This window comes from Parasteatoda tepidariorum, chromosome 11 (genome assembly GCF_982258835.1).
Source record: "Parasteatoda tepidariorum strain Cologne lab strain chromosome 11, Ptep-v5.0, whole genome shotgun sequence".
Taxonomy (NCBI): Eukaryota; Metazoa; Arthropoda; class Arachnida; order Araneae; family Theridiidae; genus Parasteatoda; species Parasteatoda tepidariorum.
Genome location: NC_141765.1, coordinates 91,991,990 through 92,006,456, shown reverse-complemented (window position 1 = coordinate 92,006,456; position 14,467 = coordinate 91,991,990). Strand labels below are relative to the sequence as shown.

The following is a 14,467-nucleotide window of genomic DNA, read 5'->3' as shown; positions in this document are numbered from 1 at the left end:
GATTTCATTCTCGCGGACGTCACCTCGCCAATAATTGGCGCTGATTTTTTAACGCATTATGCATTACTTGTTGATCTGAAGAATAAACGTCTCATTGATTCAAACACTTCTTTAAAGTCGAGCGGCTATTTTGCTAATTCTTCTCAGTGCTCAGTTCAAACTATATCTAATAATATGCCTTTTCAAAATTTATTACAAGAATTCTCGGATATTACTAACCCCTCGCAAGAAAGAAAATCTATTAAACATTCTACTGTTCATCACATTGAAACAACAGGTTCGCCTGTACATTGTAAGCCACGTCGCTTACATCCGCAAGTTATCGAAGCAGTTAAGCGCGAATTTTCAACAATGTGTGAAAAAGGTATATGTCGTCCTTCAAAAAGTCCCTGGTCTTCTCCGTTACACGTTGTTATTAAAAATTCGAATGTAAGACCATTAGGAGATTATCGACTCTTAAATTCAAAAACCGTCCCGGATAGATATGGCATTCCATATTTACATGATTTCGCACATGCTCTCTATGGAAAATCAATATTTTCTAAATTAGATATCGTCAGAGCATACTATCATATCCCAGTTAATGAGGCTGATATTCCTAAAACCGCGATAGCCACCCCTTTCGGCTTATTCGAGTTTCCTTTTCTAAATTTCGGACTCTGTAATGCTGCCCAGACATTTCAACGTTTTATGGATGAAATATTTCGAGATCTACCTTTCTGCTATTGGTACTTAGATGATATTTTAGTCTCTAGCAATTCAGAACAAGAGCATATTCAACATCTTACTGAAATTTCTTTTCTAGGGCATTCAGTAAACGATAAAGGTATCACTCCTCTTACTGAACGCATCGAAGTAATCGACCGGTTTCTAAAGCCAAATACGATCAAAGAGCTTAAGAGGACGCGATACCCAGATAAAAAACCGGAATTGGCAAAATCAGAGTTGTAATAGTCACCCTTTGGGGGCGTCGCTTTGAGGGAGGAGTGAATTGGTACAGTGACAGTGATATATGATAGAGGGTCAGTTAAACTATCCCATCCTTCCCTTAGCAAAACTGAACAATATAAGCATTAGTTTCGAAAAGTGATTCTGGGTACGCGGTCTTTTATTTTTAAACCCATTCTTAGTTTCGTTGTGAAATATTCAGAATAGACATTCTAACTATTTATTTGTATGTAAATAGGTGTTTACAAGATAATGGGGATTACTTATATCTTACAATTAATTCGTTTCAAATTAAAACACCAAGAAGAATATAAATTTTTATTAATGTGTGTGGAATTAATGGAATTAATTAAAGTAACTTAGTTTTAATAATCGGAGCTAGAACTGCTAATTATATTGAGCTGTAAATATATAAAGAAATATAATTATAAAAATTCTGAAAAATACATAATTTATTAAAACGTAGGCAATTTATTAAGTCATAATACAGAATTGAAAAAATTATTAAAACTTATACTAATATAATAAAAAGTTATAAAAATAAAAAAATAAGAATTAATTATAAAATATGATAAAAGAAAAATCAAACGCTTTTTAAATTGCATCAAAGAAAATTTTTGTTTTGATGTATCTTTTTCAAACTTACATTCACCATCCGGGAAAATTTTATTTTCTGTAAATAAGTATAATAATTTCTCAATAAATTTTTTAATTTATTTATATTGCTTTGTAATTTTGCTGAATTACAAATTACATTGTTTTGTATTTGTCTGAGAATTTTTCTCCTTTCATTTTCAATAGTTTAAGACACATACGTATATTAGAATATGGGTGTGTGTTTGTGCAAAGGAAAAAGAAAATTTAAAAATAAATATTTCTACACAAAAATAATTTTTTATTTTTTTCCGTTTCAATAATTTTATATTCTTTTCTGTTTCATACATTTCAATCTCCATTTGAATTATTAAAATTTCTGTTTGAGTATTATTTATTTTTGTATTTTAGTATTATTTATTTACTCTCCTTTTTTAAAGCGAATTCTCACCACATGTTCCATATTACTTCAGCCTCAGAAAGATGGAATTCAGATGAAACATCTGTTAGCGTATAGTTTGATAATCAACGAATTAAAAAAAAATTTCCCCTCGATTTTTATTTTTCTGTTATTCTACTTTGTTCTCTAAAGTTTTAAAATTTTGTTTTGATCACATCTTGAATTCTTTACTTTCATTTTAATTGTGTATCTATGAGCACACACCTGTTCATACAGATACATATAAAAGCTAAGAGACACTATATTTAAAAAAAAAAAAATGGCCATTTTGTTATTTTGGGTGTTTAAATTCAGTGAAGAAAATTTTCTCGAACTACTTTTTTGATGTATGAAACATATGTTTTGTAACATATGTTTGAAACATATGTTACTTTTTTGTTGTTATTTACGTAATGAAATATAAACTTATTTATAACGCAGATAAGTTTGCAGACATATGTCAGAACTTCGCAAACACAAAAATAAATAATAAATCAAAAATAGAGAAAATGACTGTAATATTACAAAAAACTCTAATTTTGTGGGCGAAGCATGCAATTAAAAAAACTCTCTAATTAAAAGCATAAAAAATCTTTATTTATAACTATCCTGATCTTTTACTTCCGTATAATCAAGATAAAAACATAAAAAGGAAAAAATAAAAAATTTAAATTACAAAATAGAGCAAATATAAATAGTTTACATGTGTGCATTACAAACAGTATAACTTGAGTCACAAGAAATGTATAATTGCAATAGATTTATTATGTTTACATATGGTGACAAAATGAGGGCTAAAAGCAAGAACACAACTCTTACTTTATCACAAATGGAAAAAAGGAATGTAATATCAAAAAGTTAATTAAAGGTAAAATTGGCAAAGTAAATAATACAATGCTAATTATGGGCATTTTGTAGTAGTTAAAAGTCGAAGTAAACAATTATTTTCTTAAAGTGAACATTTTTCTGTCAATTTTAAATAGCCATCGAAATATCCTGCAAGATATAAAAACGTGTTTCTCAACAAAAGATTTTTAATATAATTTTCTTTAAAAAAGTTTTTAAAGATAAAAGCTATTTTGCAGTAAAATACTAAAAATTGGTGTTATATTTTTTTTTCTAAAAATTTTAATGCAACTCGCTAATATCACCTACATACTCCCCTATCCCCGTTGTCTCATGATTAAATTAATCTGAATACATTGTATGTTATTAAATTTATGGTATGTCTTGGATTAAAATAAATTAATTGTGACATAAATTAAAAATTGATTTATCCAAAATGTAGTTTTAGCGATGGTTATTTGAATACATATAAAGTAACGACTTTTAATAGCAAGTCTGTCAAATTGCTATAACTACTTATTTTAGAGAATAATAATTCTGATTCAATAATTGCAAATAATGCTGACAAAAAAACAAAAGAAAAGAAAAGAATACTAAAATATAGAATTAAAATATAAAGTCAGGCAAGAATAAATAAAGCAAATAGGCATTATGATGAGCAGGCAATAAAAATTTTAAGAAATGTTAAAATATAATATTCATGTTTAAATCTAGCATTAGTATATAAAACAAAATAAATAAAAATCTGAGCAACAACATGTGTTGCTGAGAAATATAGAGCATTTGCGAGAAGGAAAATTATAATATACAATCGTTGACACTGTGAAAGCAAAATTTTACTGAGAAAACTCATGATACTAGGCAATTCTGTAAACTAGCACAAGTATTTTTTCGGGCAAACTCATGGTGCTAAATAAATGTGGAAATTTTGAAGATAAAATATGAAATATGCTTGCCGAATGATAAAATATGCTTGCCGAAACAGCATTTTCTGGTATTGCACTAGGCTACATTTATTAATCAATGCTAAGTTGAAAGCCTAAAGGCCCTTTCAACAAGCACTTCGCATTCTGGCTTTGTCTATGTGAAAAGTGAGAGGCTTAAAAAATGTTTTGTGTGAACGGTTTCTGTCATATATTCCGCAAATGTCTTTGCAAGTAGTAACAATGATCCAGGTGCATGATATGAAAGGGTAAATGTTGCATTTCACACTGACGTAAAGCGGCATCCAAGAAGATGATGTATATTTTGGAACTTGCCAAAACTTATTGGTTTTCTCTGTTCATGTCTAAAAAGAAAAGAAACAGGGAAAACCGATTCTCTCTTGTTTCTTGTTATGCTTTCTTCATGCACATTAATGGATTTTTTTTTTTTTTTTTTTTTTTTGTGTGTGTGTGCTTTGTGCCCTTGCCATACCAGATATTTTCCGATGAGGTTCATTAAATAAACGTATTAATGATGACAGATAATTATAGTATAAATATCTAACGTAACCCACACGTATTATTCATTTCAACAAAATAACTAATTTTAAACACGCCTTTAAATGTGTATTACTCCATTTGTAAAAAAAAGTTGAAGTTATATACTTTTAAAAGTATGAGATAGTTTGAAACATATAAAAAAATTTAAATACCTGCGAAAAAAGAATTTGAGCTTACTTTAAACGAATTGCTAATTTTCTACCTGCTCACTGTATCTGGGTTTTACTTATTTTTACAGAATAGCGATCCTGATTCATTAACTGTGAATAATTCAGACCGAAAACATAATAAAAGGAGAAAATTATACTAAAATAAAGAACTGAAATACAATTTTAGACAAAAATAAATATAGCATACATGCATTACAGAAAATTAAATTACAACAAAAGTAAAAATATAACGGAAAAATTTATTTATGTCTGGTCGCACCGTGAAAAAAACCTTTTTTACAATTAAACTAAAGCATAACAGCTGTGAAAGTTTGCAACTATAAGAATAACATGTTAAACCTATTATTGCTTCTACTAAAATAACGTTTTTTGGAAAATACATATGATGCTAAAAAATAAGAAAAACATGCAAATATGCAGTTAAAATATGAACTATAAATCAGTAAACACTGTGAACGCAACATTTCTTTAGAATACCATAATACTAAAAAATAATTAGAATTTGCAAATGTGGAATACTACAAGGATCATAAAATTTATTGATACAGTCAAGAAGTATCTTTTCGAATAAACACATAATGCTAAATAGTGGCAGAGATTTGAAAATGGGAAAATAAAACGGGAATAAAACAAATTATACAGGGAAAAAAATTTCCTTTTCAAAAATATACATGACTCTGCACAGTAATAAAAATTAGATTTGAAAATACTAAAATGAAATATGTTCATTTAACTCTGTTAGCACTGTAAAGAAAATGAAACGTATTTTCAGAAAAACTCATTATTATTGAACAGTTAGGAAAATTTACGAAATGGGAAAATATAATATTCATATTTAAAACTAGTAATCTATATTTACGACCATAAAAACCTGAGTAACATTATATGATGCTCAGAAATAGTTAGCATTTGCTAGTGAAGAAATTAAAATATAAATCGCATATCGGTTATTATATCGGATAATTTAAAGAAATTGCCAATTAATAATTTTAGAAAATTAACTTTTATTTAAGAAAAAAATAAATAAAACAGAAGAGAGAGAGAGAAGGAAATATGAATTGCCTGTTATGCACATAATTTCAGCCAAGGATTTGCCCGTAATGGATTTGCACACGGTAAAAATTGTATAAATTAACGAAGAAGTTTTTTAGTAAATTTATTCACAATAACATACAATTAACTTAATGTTTTTATATAGAATTTAATTACTTTATTTGGGTAACCATTGTTTTTTTTTTATCAAATTTTGTCTATTTGTTTTTTGGATAACTAAACATTACTACATAATCTTTTAATTCTATACATTTGATTAAAAATGGTATTAAAATAGATATTTTTAAGAACATTAGAATTCCAAATAATTTATTTGCCTTAAAATAAAAATAATTTCTTTTATAAAATAGACCAACAAAGCAGATATTTTCTCCTTTTATAATACCCAAATCCAAAAAATTAAAGCTATCATTATGATTACGAAGCGAGGTTAATTCCTAGGGGTAAATATTATTAAATAAAAGAGTATATTCATGAAAATTGAAGATAATTAAATCATCAATAAATCTAAAACAAATTTAATATTAAGAGTACAATTTCTTTTTTTTAGTGCAAACAAAAAATTAGCTAAGAGAGATGAAACGTTAGGTCCTTCCGGTATTCCATCAACTAGGAAAAAAAAAATATCTTTTCCATTTTAAAGATAATTATTGAAAAGACAAAAATTAATTGGAATTTCCCAATAATCAAAATCGCAATTAAAGATTTTTTCAAAACATAGTAATAATTCAAAAGAACATCTTTTAGTTTAGAAAGGGGAATGCTATTGAAAAGATCTTGGAAATCATAAGTGGCAATAGAATTAATTTTATTATGTTTAATAAATTCTAAAATCGGTGGATTATTAGTGATAATCCAAGAAAAATCCTCTTTAATAATATTGTTGATAATTTTATTTAAGTAGTTAAAGAAAAAGGTGCCAAGTTTAATTAGGAAAGTATTAGACCCACATGTGACTGTTCTGAAATTTATTGTTAATTTTATGAAATTTAGGACTGATATTTAAGTAAAGAAATTTCATATTGCTAGTTTCAATTTTTAACCTCTTATATAAAGCTAAGAAAAATTTAATGACAATATTATAATTTAAATTACGAAGTTTAAAATTTTTACTATTTTTTAACTCCGTATTTAAAAGTGCTACATAAAATTTTTTACAGAAGATTGCATAATTATTGTTAGCTTAATTGATATATATAATTAACAAATTAAATATATTTATCCTACAATGTTTTGATAAGTTGTTATTGCCAAAATTAAGAAGAAAAAATAATAATAAATAACATAAGAAAATTCGAAAGAAAGTCTTCCATCCTAACTCATTTTAAAGAAAGAGAATGAAATAAAAACTGTTTTCAACCACAACAGAAGACCCCAAGGCTATTTAACCCCTCAACTATTCAAAGAAAGTAAAGAGGCTTTTCTCCTAACCCCCCAAAAGATCTCCCCACTAGAACTTTTACTCGTATTGGTAAATGAAGGGAGGACAGATGGGAGGCGTGGTTTAGGCTCTTTTCCCAATTTTTTTAAGAATTTTTTCATCTTTCTTTCCTAATAACACATTTCATAATTGAAGAAAATAATTACTAGTTATTTCTTCTGGTAGCTTGAAATGTATAGTTCGAGTAAGTGAACTAAAAAATAAGGATTTACTAAATGAATTTTGATAAAAAACGGATTTCAAGAAGATGTGTCTATTACCGATATTTAAACTCCATTAATAATTTAAAATTTATGGTAAAACAAAAAGTGATTTCATAAGACCTTAGAGTAAACTATGAACTTTCAAATGCTGAAAGAATTTTTCCAAAATATCAAAATGCAAAAAAGTTATTAGCAAATGAAGCTCCCATAGAAAAAGCATTAGCAGCTGGCATTGAGAGGGTAGGTATTGCGTCCTCTTAAGCGATTTTTAGGCTTATTAAATTTTTTATCGTAGGCATCTACCTAACGCGGCAGCAATTCAAAAACCTTTACATGATCTGTTAAAAGGTAGCCCAGCTCGAAACAAAATCATCGATTGGACCTCAACCGCTACCGAAGCTTTCGATAACTGTAAGGCGTTACTTCGAAATTCAATGCTTCTTGCCCACCCTTCCCCAGATGCTAACCTCGCCTTGCACGTCGATGCTTCAGATTTCGCCGTTGGTGGGGCATTACACCAACTGATAGGTAACGATTTTCAACCTCTCGGATTTTTCTCCAAAAAACTTACTCCTAGGGAAACGCGTTACAGCACTTATGATCGGGAATTGCTCGCGGTATATTTGTCAATTAAACATTTTAGACATATGCTTGAAGCACGTTTATTCACAAAATACACTGATCATAAACCTTTAACGTATGCCTTCCGACAGAAATGGGACAAATATTCGCCACGTCAACACCGTCACCTTGATTTCATCAGTCAGTTCAGCACCGACATACGTTATATTAAGGGCGCAGATAACATATCTGCTGATATGTTATCTCGAGTTGAAACAATTCGTACACCTACTGCAGTGGACTATGACGAAATAGCCGATTCGCAACGTGATGATCCTGAACTGAAATTAATTTTGAGTACAAACTCGTCACTTGAATTACAAGAAGTTGTAATTCCTGGCTCCTCCAAGACACTTTTTTGTGACACAAAATCTCAAATCACTCGTCCATATATTCCACAATCGCATCGTCGTACAATTTTCAATACTTTTCACAAATTGTCACACCCTAGAACTCGAGCTACATCAAAACTGATCCGTTCCAAATTTGTGTGGCCTTCCATCAACAAAGACTGTGTGAAGTGGACTCGAGAATGTCTTGCCTGTCAGCGATCTAAAATCAACAAACATACTCGAAGTCGGTTTGAATCAATACCCATACCTTCAAAAAGATTTGATCATGTACACTTGGATCTCATCGGACCGCTTCCGCAATCTAGAGGATTCCAATATTGTCTCACGTGCATAGACCGTTATACACGTTGGCCAGAAGTTTTCCCAGTCACAGACATGTCAGCAACGACTATAGCATCAGCGTTTTTCACAGGCTGGATTGCCCGTTTTGGCATACCAACCTACATCACGACTGACAGAGGAACAAACTTTGAATCATCATTGTTCCACAGCCTGACGAAATTGCTTGGAATTGAGCGTTGCCGAACAACAAGTTTTCATCCGCAAAGCAATGGCCTGATAGAAAATTTTCATCGGCCACTCAAAGCCGCTTTGAAGTGCCATGCAACAACAGATTGGACAGATGTTCTACCAGTGGTTCTCCTCGGTTTGCGATCCACAGTTAAGGAAAGCATCCAAGCAGCCCCAGCTGAACTAGTTTATGGTGAGACATTACACTTACCAGGTGATTTCTTGATTCCCACTACAAAGGATGATCCTCCACAAGAATTTGTCTGTAAATTAAGACGTCTATTTCTAGACTTAAGACCTCGACCGACGTCACACCATGAAAATCGTCGAATTTTCATACATCCCGAACTTAGAAATTGTTCACACGTATTCGTACGTAGGGACTCTGTTCGAAAACCTCTACAACCTCCGTATGACGGACCATTTAAAGTCATACGAAAAAGTGAAAAACATTTCACCATAATGATACGTGAAAAAGAACAGACAATTTCTATTGACCGTCTCCAACCAGCATTTGGACTATTTCAATCCGAACCAAACACGATCCAAACTTTTCCCTCAAAAGAACCGAGTCTACCAAAAGATTCTCCGGACAAACCTGCACAACGGACTAGATCAGGCCGCAGAGTTACCTTCCCCGATCGTTACGTATCAGTACCCTGATACTGGCGGGGGAGTGTGCGGCGACTGAACTTAACTTAATCGTAACCGCGACAGTTACGATCAGTAACTGTCTCTGTCATTTTCACAAAAAAAAGCCTAACCGCCATTGTAGACGCACTGCTCTAACTTTCATATTTCCCCTTTTGTACTTTATAATTAAATATTAAAATAACTACTAATTAAAATGTAAGCTCCGTCTATTCATCTCCTGGACACAACCAACCACCACAAGCTCGAGTCCAACGCCCTACCAACCAGGCTATCCCGGCCCATAATTAATAATTTTATTTTTAAAACCATCGCTGAACAACCGTCCGAATTTAGGGCTCACGAATACTAATGTTCAACTCCGCAGTCTTGAAAATATGAGCCCAATCCAGAAGACAAGGGAACTCCTGGATCAAGTATTGGAAGAAATTTGCCTTCGTAGTTACCTTCGAAATTCGAGTTCTTTTTGCTGGAACTGACCCACTTTTGCGTTACATGTAAAGGAAAACAGAAAAATCTATAGCTTACGTTTTACGGTAAAAAGTACAGAAATATAGTGGGTCAGTAGTTTCTACCATATTTCTTATATCTAGAATCATTTTACAGTGTCGTTATTAAACACATTTGAAATTGAAAATATTCAGTTGAAATTATTCACTTATTGAAAAATTATGTTTGCGCTTCGCACGTATAAACATTTCTTTTAGGATTATATTAAGATCTATATGTGAACTTAAACAACTTTGCTTGGCAAACAATTTTTAAAATATTTAAAAAGGTTTATTAATGAATTTGGAGAATTCACAACCGTAATTTAATATTTTCGTTTACCAAACAGGCTGGTGTATAATTTGTGCATGTACCACATTGTGCATGAAGCTGATGTAACGAATGGTTTAGCTGATTTATAGTAGTAATTAGCACTAAAAAATTGCTTCATTAATAAGTTTAGACAACGATTCTGTTTCTTAAATGTAGGTTATATTAAAGAAATTTAATTTAGAGGAGAATAAATAGCACAGTAAAATAAGTCCTTTAAATTAGGGATGCAAAATATTTTATAGAAAAACCTTCATTTTATGCTGGTGAAAACCAACAATTATGAAGGTCAATGAGGGAAAACTGGATCCTTCATTTTCCGGTCAATAAAAATACACCAACAACAATGGAGTCAGACTACATAATTTTATCTTGAACGGATCGAATTTTGAGTTTAAGTGCATCATGTTCAACTCCGCAGCCTTGTAATTTTGAACCCAGGCGAAAACTCCTGGATCAAGTATTGGGACAAACTAGCCGTGGAGGACTTAGTTGGAACTTACCCGCACTTACGAAAGATACAGCAATAACATTGTAAAAATTAAAAATATGCTCAATAAATTCAATAACATTTATTTCCGTTCTTAATTAAAAGTAAAATTACCTTACCTGTATTTTTTTTTTTTTTTTTTGACGCTTCTTCAAGTTTCTATTTCTCGGGGAGAAGACTCTTCTTTCACTTCAAAAGACCGCTACTCTTGAAAAAAAAAAAAAAAAAGATGTCATTAATAATTATTTTGGAACATAGGAAGAATTCAACTAATCATCCAGAAAAAAAATAGAAGGAAAAAGCTTGGGTGAAGATACACAGTAAGTTAAAAGGAAAACAGTACGCTAAGAACCAGGAATAAAGAACATAATAATAATAATATGCACAAAAAATTTAACCTGAATTAGGAAATACAATACACTCTCGATTATCCGTGCTCGGATCATCCGGTTTGCGGATCATCCGTGCTCATTCCGGAGTCACACAAAAAATATAAGCGAAACATTTTCAAGATTAAAAAAATTTGATTCATGAAGTTATAACACTACCAAATTTTTGGAAGCAATATTCGTTATTAGATTGCAGTATATCAGCAGCATGATCAAGGGTAAAATCGTCTACGTTATCACGATCTTGGAGAAAGATCATACCGCTTGATGAACAATCCTCTTCAGATGTTCAAGAAAAATATGATAACAGTATTCTCGAACAAGCAAAAGAAATCTAAGGTTTCGAAATTCTTGAGGAAGAAAATTTAGAAGATTGGTTTCAAAGTGATGCATGTGAGCCTGGCTTCCAGTATTTGAATGATGAAGACATCGTCATGTTGTTAAATCAAATAGTGATGATAGTAACTGATGCAGAAGATTTAGTAAATGAATAAAATACAATTTCTCATTCTGCTGCTCTGTGGAAATGTTAAAATAAATTATATGGGAGGATTTGATAACGGTGACATTACTGCGTTTCGTAAAATATGTGTATCGATATATGGCGAAGACGCATTACACATTTTTTAATAAGGAAAATTCCTAGTTTGATGTTATGCATGCAAATGTCAGTAATTTTATATTTTTTGTACTGATATTGAATTTTTCTTTAATAAAAGGAGTTTTTGGATTATCCGTGTTTTTCGATTGTCCGTGCGACCTGTCCCGGTGATTAACCCGGATAATCGGGAGTGCACTGTAATAAAGAAGACTAATCCTCACTAAGTCATTCACGCTAAGGACCATGAATAAGGAACATAATATGCAATAAAATTCTAACATGAAGTATAGAACAACAAGAACACTAACATTATGCTTCTGACTTAGCCATTTACGTTGAAGACCATGAAGACCACCAAAATTCTAGTATAAAGTATGAAATGATCCAGAACACTAACACACTGAGTCATTTCCTTTTTAAAATGAATATTAAGTTAGTACAGGAACAGCAATTGGCAAAATTTTAAATTACTGAAAACTTTTTGACAGAATCAGTCCGGATATAAATGTTCTTGAATTTATGATCTAGAAAGATAAAATTACAGCGTTTCAAAACTTAATCTTATGCAAAACACCAAAATCGTTATAAATTTTCATCATCATCTACCTGATGTCAACATAAACATCTCCAACAATGATACATTTACCGATGAAAATCTATCTCAAATTGATTCAAATTAAAAAGGATCGTTTTTCCCTTCATTTTTAGAAGTTTTGACGCCGACAAGTTTCTACACATTTTCATTGCAAAAATCATATTAAAAGTTTTCAACTGATAGGATAATTCGAAAAACATGACAAATTAGTGAATCATTAATTAAAAAACAACAAATAAGACGACAAAGAATTATAAACTGTAATCGCTGCAAAATTCCTTGACGAACACGATTGAAATTTTATCCATTCCCCTTAGGTAACAAGTTATGAAATATTGATCAAAAAAAAAAATATATATATATATAAATAATAAAAAAAAAACATTCTAGTTTAGAACGAATACTCGTAATCAGAATGTTTTAAAAAGAATCACAGCGAGTGTCAAAAAATCTTGAAGTAAAGAACATATTCGCCGCGTAGTAATACGAAACTAAATTGGTGACAAATATCTTATAACTCGATGTGACAATGACAATATTTAAAATAAATAAATAATAGTAATTATGAACAAGCAACGGGCGATGGTTTCAATTTCTCTTGTTAAAATGTAATTATACAAAAAGAAAACAAAATTACGTTTAAACTATTATCTTAAAGAGTTAATAATAACGAAAATGCGTAGCTCGTCAAACGTTCTAATTTCGCTTCCAACAAGACTAAATATTAAAGTTAGAGTGCTATAAATATAGAATCTGCAGCATAAACAAAACCCTACTAGCAGAAGAGTAATAAAACAATAAGGTTATACTAGAATTAAAAAAAAAAACTCTTAACATTAGTCCAAACTGTTAAAAAAACGTTAAGAAATAAATGTTAAGTAAATAATGTTAAGAAACAGCAATTATAATGCAAAGTATGATAACAATACGAGCCTAGTACGTTCCAGCAGAGTTGTATAATACTGTAATCAATGTAAACAAGACCTTTTAATCAACAAATCAATTCGAGAGAATAAAAACTCAGGGGAAATACCTCAGAAATGAAAGTATTAAAAAAGTATTAATGCTGGAAAATAATTTTTCGAATATCAATAACAATAAATTCCAAATCTACATTGTAAAGATCTGTATAACAAATGAAATATTATATAAAGTAAATAAAGCCTACTCAATAATGTAATTAACTAATAATTCGTATTTGCGAAGTAATATTTTAATAACCACTACCACCATTAAGTATCTGGGGAGGAAAAAAATTATTATCGTTTTTGAAAAAATTAACAACAAATTGACATAAGGAAAGAACTAGATTGCTACAAACTAATTAATATTAATTAGGTACAAAAATTAATTCGATGAAGGAATGTAAAACTTATAATACATCGACTGATATCTACATAAATATCGAAAAGTACCTCATAAATTTTAAGTACAGGTAATATGACACAATTCATTTTGAGTCTAAAATATAAAACCAATGCTCAAAATATTAGAGGAATCCAATGCTCAACAACGATAAAAGAGAATAGAAAAAGGTAGAAAACGAACGAGACCATTGCGAGTATTTTCACCTCAGGGCCCGCATAAGCTTTAATTCGCGATCAAATGAAAGTAAGGATAAAAAATCGAACTCACCTTTGTTGTCTTGATATGCAAAGCGACTCTCACACAAACACAACAGAATATCCTTAATGATAACACATATCCAGAGTGATAATTTACACATAGCGTCACATAAGACTCACAGTACAATACGCAAGAACTAAAAACCTACAACTAAAACAGACACAAACACCTGCGATGCTTCATCGGTCCTTACACCGACTACACAGACAGAACTGCAACTGTGGAACAAACCAGTCAAAGGTCTTTCACAGAAGTCCATTGTTTGAAAACATTTAATGTTAAGCAAAAATGTAGCACACAAGATCAGACAAACATTAATATTTTGAAAATTAACATTTCAACCTCTTCGGAGGCGATCATTCAACTTCTACTTACTTACAAACTGCGAATATGGCACAGTTACGGTTACATTTTACAGTCAAGACAAAAATCCCACTATAAGACCGGCGGTTGTTGTTATTGTTGTTAATTTACGTCGCACTAGAGCAGCACAATGGGCTATTGGCGACGGTCTGGGAAACATCCCGGAGGATGATCCGAAAACATGCCATCACAATTTTGATCCTCTGCGGAGGAGATGGCACCCCCGCTTCGGTAGCCCGACGACCTGCGCGCGAAGTCGAGCACTTTACGG

The 14,467-nt window shown here is 31.0% G+C and overlaps 1 long non-coding RNA gene across 1 annotated transcript in view; it reads right to left on the bottom strand.

The window, feature by feature from the left end:
* The window catches only part of LOC147801888 (uncharacterized), a 39,652-nt gene extending 25,438 nt beyond the window's left edge, over positions 1 to 14,214 (bottom strand). Inside the window, exons 1-2 of the long non-coding RNA XR_015430601.1 lie at positions 13,843 to 14,214; positions 10,742 to 10,824 (exon numbers count right to left, since the gene is read on the bottom strand). This is a non-coding gene — a long non-coding RNA (uncharacterized LOC147801888). The remainder of the gene's footprint in view (positions 1 to 10,741; positions 10,825 to 13,842) is intronic.
* Between the last annotated feature and the right edge of the window lie 253 nt (positions 14,215 to 14,467).